Source organism: Mustela nivalis (assembly GCF_964662115.1).
Source record: "Mustela nivalis genome assembly, chromosome: 13".
NCBI classification, from domain to species: Eukaryota; Metazoa; Chordata; class Mammalia; order Carnivora; family Mustelidae; genus Mustela; species Mustela nivalis.
In genome coordinates this window covers 46568853-46576444 of record NC_139032.1, presented here as the reverse complement: position 1 = coordinate 46576444, position 7592 = coordinate 46568853, and the positions used below count along the sequence as shown (strand labels likewise).

The following is a 7592-nucleotide window of genomic DNA, read 5'->3' as shown; positions in this document are numbered from 1 at the left end:
CATTCTTCCCTGGTTGCGTCCCACTTGCTCTGGCTGCTCCATCGCTGTGCCCCTGACAGGCCCCCTTCTCCTTCTCAACCTTAAATATTCCAGATTCTCTGAAGCGTTAGGGCATCTTCTCATTTCACTCATGTGAGACAGAAGGACTTTCGGTACAGTGCCTCGATTTCCAAATACGAAAAGGAAATTGTGATTTAATGTCTCCAGGACATGCATTGTTGGAGAGTCCAGACTCACCCTTGCATCTCCAGTGGGAAGTCTGCTGTCCCCTCTTCCTGACTTTCCTCCTTCAGGCTCCTGGTCACAGATCCCCCTGGCCTCTAGTACTGTGAAGAGGTAGCCTCAGACTACTCTAGAATGATTGCTTTCCCTCTCCCTCTGCTGGCAAAGCCAGCAGATTTCCCTCTGCTCTTCACAGGGGCTGCCAAGTGGTGATTCGAAAGGTACAACTCACAAACCAGTGGGCTGTACCAACTAGGGAGGACTGGACATTGTAACTGCCCAGTGGAAACACACAGAGCCTCGAGCCATGCTTCTGTAACAGCTCAAGTTCCTATCACTGCCTACTTCTGGTGAGTGTGATTGTCTGCATGCTCCTTTTTCTCCTGGTACCAGCGCTGAGACTAGCACTGGGACCTCAGCTGTGAGTGGATCTAAGAAGAGTTGTTGTTTTCCATCTTCTTGCATTTGGGGGTTGTTCGTTTTGTTCTTGTTGCTGCAGCTGTGAGGTCAGGAAAACTGTTCCAAATGGTTCTGTGTTGATCCAAAAACCAAAGGATCCTGCAATATGTGAACACATGAACAACTTCAGGCTAGCTCTGTCCTGTGATGGAGACCCTTAGGGACAGTCCTGTCACAGACACATCTTAACCACAATGCTGAGTAACTTAACTCAACACATTGTATGGCTGAAGCAGAAAGAGGAGTCGTTAGAAAGATGGAACTCATGGCTACGTGACTTAGTGTTGTAGGTCAAGAATATCACTTGCAGGTCCCTTTCTTGCTTTCTTCCTTTTTATCATTTCCCTGTCCTTGTGTCTTCATTTGAATATGAAGAGATGGGTCACTGGATTTTGACTCAGACTCCTTCCCAGGTAGTCACTGTGTTTCTTCTGTCTCTGATGGAGATGGATTCTCTGGAAGCATGACTTCAAGGCTAGGGCAAGGCCCTCAAACCCAGGAGCGGCTCCCCCACTCCCATCACAGGTACCACACAGGTTCCCAGGGTTCTGGTTGCCCCAGCAGGGACGGGTTCAGGCAGCAAACGGCGGGGCCCAGTGAGGAAGACGGTCAAGGTCAGCTGAAGCATCTCAAGGAGGACAGACTTGGTGTGGACCTCTTGGAAGTGGCAGCCATGCACCTTGTCCCAGTGGAGGTGTCCCTGGTTCAGGAGAAGGAACTGATGTTCCTCCTCTGTTCAGAAGCAGCAGGTCCACCTGTGAAGCTGCCGGGGGCCAGGAGGCAGCTCACAGCCCAGAGCTGAGATGCTGCCACGGGGATCCAGGAGGAGCCCAGTAGAGGGGATGGGCGCTGCACCTGAGGGCTTCTGGTGGCCTGGCGGACCAGTGGGGGGTGCCCTGGCCGCTCATTCATGTCCAGTTCTTTCTATTCATGAGTCTTCAATAGAATAGGGTGATTTTCATTTGCAGAATGTTCCCGTACACTTTTCATGCCTTTTCATTTTTGCTTGCTTTTCTTTAAATATGCTTTACATGAGTTAGAAGACATTTGAAGACATCGCCCATTTCAATTATTAGTTCATTTTTTCATGGAAATTTAATAAGCCCAAGGAAGGTAAATCTCCCAGATCTATATTCTATCTATAGTCACTAGCTTCTGTTCTGTTCCTCACCTTTCCTCCGCCACCAGTATGGTTTCTGGTGAGTAATTCCATCAAAACAGGTGGTCCCCGTGGTCACAACCCTTCTACTTCCCAGCTTCATGGACCCTTTCCATGCACCCTTTGCTATGATGCAATTCCTTGAAGCGTTTCTCCGCTTTGAAATAGACTCTTAACCAATATTCGCTCTTATGCTACTGCCTTAGCGCCATTCCACCTTTGTTTGCAGTGTGGCTCTTTTCTCCCTTAACCAGGGCAGGCTTGAGGCACCATTTCTCATTCTATGCTCTCTTCCCAGGCAACCACTTCCTTCCCTGGGCTTTATGTGAATGGAATGACTTGTAAATGACAGGATCAAGGATCCACTTGTTTGTTTTCTTTTGTTTTGTTTTGTGTTTTTTAAAGATATTATTGATTTATATGACACACAGAGAGACAGGGAGCACAAGCAGGGGGAGTGTGAGAGGGAGAAGCAGACTCCCAGCTGAACAGGGAGCTCGACACAGGGCTTGATCCCATGCCCCAGCATCATGACTGAAGCCTAAGGCAGACATTTAACCAACTCAACCACGGGTGCCCCTGAACAGTCCAATTGTAAAGAATATTTGTACTTGGGGGTCTACCAGTGTGATGTAGAACATATCCGGTGCTTTTCATTTTTTTCCTCACAGGTCTGCTTCCTTTTCTACTTACAGAATTCATATTATCCCTTCTTCTCACTCTTCTCTTTAACATAACTGATATTACTTCACAACAGTTGTTGTCCCAAGGTTAGTTTTTGTACAAAATCCAAGACACAGACTCAGCATTGGACTTGGGAAGTCAGCCTTTCCCGTGACGACAGCATGCAAAGTGACTTCCGGGAAGTCGATGCGATTACTTCTAATGTGAAAACGAAATAAGGAGTGAGAGAGTGGTACAATCTGTTCTTTCATCAGGGTGTAATCAGACATGTTTCCTGCTTCAATAAACAAATGCAAGAAGTTTTCTATAGAAACATTTAATGAACATAAAATAAAGAATTTCATATACGTAAAACATATAGAATTTTCTTAATCACAAAGGTTAGGTACAACTAACATAATACAATAAAAAATAAAAAATCTTATAAATAGTGAAATAAATAAATAGCTAAATAGGCAGATCAGCATGGTCATCTGAAGGTGACAGGTGTATAGTAACTCTGACTTCAAGTTGCTTAATACTCCTGAATACATGTGACAAATTAATTCAGTTCATGTCATGATGACAGCAGAAATGAGAATCTTTGACACTGCAGGACACATGGGAGTGTGATCGTATTCTTCAGAGAGAATCATTTCCGTCTTGAAAGGGGTGTTGCTTCCTGCTCCGCAATCTCTTATGCAAGACTGTCGATGCATACAAGGGTTTCATGATCTCTGCTCGGACCATCTCCCAGGCACAAGGGCTGTATTGCTTCTCTTGCAGATAGAGGGAGATTCTCTGGAAGTAGTTCCTCAGGAGGGAGTCCCCATTCACCAGGGGCAGCTCTCCCACCCCAGCCTCCTGCAGGGGACAGGCTTCCAGGTGGCCCAGCTGCTCAGAAAGTCCTGAGCACAATTCCTCCAGGAGGGTCGTGTTCCAGGGAGCAGGTGAGGCCTCTGTGCAGAAGAGGTGGAAGGTCTTCTGGTTCGTCACATAGACGACTGACAGGGCTTGAGCCTTCTGCAGCTGCTTGCCGTCAAACACCTCCTGGGGAAAGCCAAAGTCGTTTGTGTAGTTGTCACAGGAGCTAGCAGATAGTCTCCTCATTTGTCGCAGAAGCATCAGGTCCCTCCAGTTCAGCAGGCTGTGGTCCTGAGGCAGGTCACATCCCAGAGGGCCGAGGGAGTGGCAGCTGAGCACCACCAGGGCCACCAAGAAGGAGCAGAGCAGGGCCATTGGGGATCCTGCAGGTGCTGTTGTCCTGGCTGGGGTGGGCACGTCTGGGACCCGTGGCTCTAGCTTCTCTGAACATCTTCTCTTGTGTGTGAGGCTTAAGTAGGGGATATCGAAGTTTTCAATTTCTGAACGTTTCCCTTACTTTCTACTTCTCTTTTTGCTTTCCTTTCTACATTTTCTACTTGGGTTTGGAGCATGCATTTTTCAACTATGTATTATTTTCTTTAATTATTATCCCTGCCTCCAGAATATTTTTGGATGTTTTTTAATGGAAATTTCCAGGGAAACTTAATAGTAGGGAGACACAGTATATATTATTATTTAATGTATTTTTGTCTGTTTTTCAAGATTAAAAAAAAAAGTATAACGTTTATTGAAATTGGGGTCCAGAATTACTAAAAATTTTAAGCTAATAGTTACATTTTAAAGCTGTTGATGCTTATGTATATAAGTAAACTTGATGTGTGACTTATAATTTCTTTACATGTATACAGTGAAGTATATGGAGTACATATGCAAATTAACAATTTCTAAAAGGACATAGTTAAGTCAGTACCTGAACATTTACAATCATTTGATTGTATCATTTGACATAATGAAGTCAGTACCTGAACATTTACAATCACCTGAACATTTACAAACTGTATGTCAGTTCATACCTGAACATTTACAATCAATCCAGATTGCTAAATGCAAGTGAAAACTGGAATTATTTACTTAACATGTGTTTTTTAGTGCACTGAATTTGAATGTTGCCTCGTATGACAAAGTCATTTATTTAAGATGTTTATTTATTTGACAGACAGAAAGATACAGAGAGAGTACAAGTAGACAGAGCAACGGGCAGACAGTGAGGGAGAAGCAGGCTCCCAACGAGCAGGGAGCCTGATGCGAGGCTCCAACCCAGCACCCTGGGATCATGACCTGAGTTGAAAGCGGCCGCCCAACTGACTGAACCCCCCAGGCACCACGACAACCTCATCTTTAACTTCACCTGCTACTATGTACTCTGGAAGGTATTGTCAAAATGTTCTTTCTGTTTAACAGTAGATAACTGCTGAGGTGTTGAATGAGTTTTGTAGAGCTAAATCATAAAATTTAATGTATTTGTGTTTTCATTTCCAAAGCCTGAATCACAACTTGGCTCTGAGGAGAGATGAGAGGAGTCACACCAAACAGCTCACAAGAGATTGGTGACCAGGACTCAGCTGATCACCCTCTCTGGAAGGAGACAGGATCCTCGCCCTGCCTGGGAGCTCTACCTACCTGTTAAATCCATTCAGGCCTGGAAAAGGTTGCCTGAGAAATCCAATATGAAGACGAGGGGAACTGAAAGATCCTACATGATTCTGCTCTGCACCTGGATTAGAATAATGATGAGGATCTTTCAAATGACACCACTAAAACTAACTGCAGTCTAACCCTACTGAGATCCTTGAAACCATTACCTCTGTCTTCTCATTAACCCCATTTGGATCCCGCTTATTTCTGCAGCTGTTTGGAGAGAAAAAGAAACCTGGATTTAGAATGTTTCAGATAAAACCAATATCCAAGGTGGAACACAAAGGAGTTGTGAGATAATGGCTGGTCTGGAAGCAGCTGTTAAAACATGTGAGGAATAGAAATGGACAGAGGACTCAAGAACCAGGAGAGTCCGTGGCATGAAGTCAGTCAGGTGGAGAGGGTGAGGGATCAAGGACTCTAGATTGCACTGTAGATGCCAAAGGCTTGTTGACTGTGGTTTTGTGTGGCACCAGGGGATGTGGGAAGATGCAGTACTGACTTGAAGTTCCTAAGACAAGTTGTCAGGATCCCTTTTAAACACTCATGATAGTGGGGGGGAGTCAAGATGACAGAGAAGTAACAGGCTGAGATGACATCAGGTAGCAGGAGATCAGCTAGATAGTTTATCCAACCATTCCAAACAGCTACACTCTAACAGAAGATCGAAGAAGAACAGCAATTCTAGAAACAGAGAACCAACCACTTTCTGAAAGGTGGGACCTGTGGAGAAGTGAATTTAAAGTGATGGAAAAATAGACCTCAGGGGGATGATCTGGCTCCCTGCAAGCAGTGGATCAATGGAGCACAAAATCAGAACTTCTAAAAGTCTGTTCCACTGAGGGACATCACTCCAGATCGTAAGCTGGGGTGAAGCCCAGTTGAGGATAGCATGGTCTCACAACCTGCGGGGTTCAAGAAGGGTCGGGGTTGTTTGAGTGTCACAGAGCTCCCAGGTATTAGAGCCAGGAAGCCGGTTACAGAGACTGAGCTGAGAAATGAGTTCTGAACTCGGAGATACCTTAAGCTGTGATCCGTGGCATAGGCAGACCCCTTCTCTGTGAGCACGGACCCCACAAGGTCCTGGGAGATCCTCAGAAGAGCGCAGGGATCTCCTGAGTTTGGAGACTTCAGGCGGGGCTATGTGCCAGAGTGGCTTGGTCACAGGCTGGGGGAGCTCAAAGTGGGACTATAGGCCAGGCAGATGCATATGATTAAGCACTTTTCTCCAAGGGTGCACTGAGGAGTAGTGCTCCGAACTCTCAGCTCCTCTGGGCCAGAGATTCAGAGGCCACCATTTTCATGCCATCATCCAGAACTCTATGGAAAGTGTTCAGGGATCAAAAGCTCCACAGGGAACCCCAACGGATTACTTAGCCCGGCCCCTGGTAAGGGCAGTGCAATTCCACCTTGGGCAAACACACTTGAGAATCACTACAACGGGCCCCTCCCCTAGAAGATCAGCAAGAAATTCAGCCAAGACTGAGTTCACTACCAAGAAGAACAGCATAATTCCAGAGAAGGAGCAAGCAAAGCATGGAATTCATGGCTTTCTCCCCATGATTCTTAGTCTTGTAAAGTTAATTAATTCTTTTGAACTTTATTTTTTTCTTAAGCTAAATCTTTTTTAACCTTTACTCTTTTCTCTTTTAACTTTTAAACCAGTTTATCTCAACAATACCTTACATTAAAAAAAAAAACTTTTTTGAACTTTTATTATTATAGTCATATTTTATCCTTCATTGTATCTACCTTTATTGTTTGTATACACATACGAATTTTTCTTTTAAAAAATTTTAGGTTACAACTTCTTCTAATAGCTCAAAATATACCCTAAATCTAGCACAGGTCTTAGTTCTACTCTCCAGCCTGAGCAAAGTCTCTTCACTTATCTTATCAAGTCCTTTTTTACAAATTCTTTTTTAAAAGTTTTATCTTTATATTCATATTCCATACCTACATCATGTTTACTCTTAGTGTGTGTGTGTGTGTGTGTGTGTGTGTGTGTGTGTGTGTGTGTATTTTATTCATTCTTTAAAATTTGGGGAGATAGTGTCTTTTAAGAGACTAAAATACTTCCAACATTAAGTGGATGACTCTGTTCTAGTCACCAATCTAATATATATACATATATTTTTCTTTATTTAATTTTTTTTATCTGAACTCTTTGTACCCCATTTCTTCCCCCCATGATTTGGGTCTATTCTGATTTAGTTAGAGCACATTTTCCTGGGGTCCTTGTCTCCTTTTAGTGTTTTATTCACTCCTTCATATATTCTTATCCGGATAAAAGGATAAAGTGGGAAAATGCACTGCAAAACAAAAGAAAACAAAACAAACAAACAAGAGGCAGTACTGAAGGCCAGGGACCTAATCAATATGGACTTTCGTAATATGTCAGATCTAGAGTTCAGAATGATGATTGTCACGGTGTCAGCTGGCCTGAAAAAAGACATGGAAGATATTAGATAAACCCTATATGCAGAAATAAAGGCCCTTTCTGAGAAATAAAAGAACTTAAATCTAACCAATTTGAAATTTTAAAAAATCTATTAATGAGGTACAATAA

The 7592-nt window shown here is 43.7% G+C and overlaps 1 pseudogene across 1 annotated transcript; it reads right to left on the bottom strand.

The window, feature by feature from the left end:
• Positions 1-2824: 2824 nt before the first annotated feature.
• Positions 2825-3808, bottom strand: LOC309846473 (interferon alpha-1/2 pseudogene; annotated as a pseudogene). The gene has a single exon. The product of its transcript is annotated as an interferon alpha-1/2 pseudogene (transcript).
• Positions 3809-7592: the final 3784 nt, after the last annotated feature.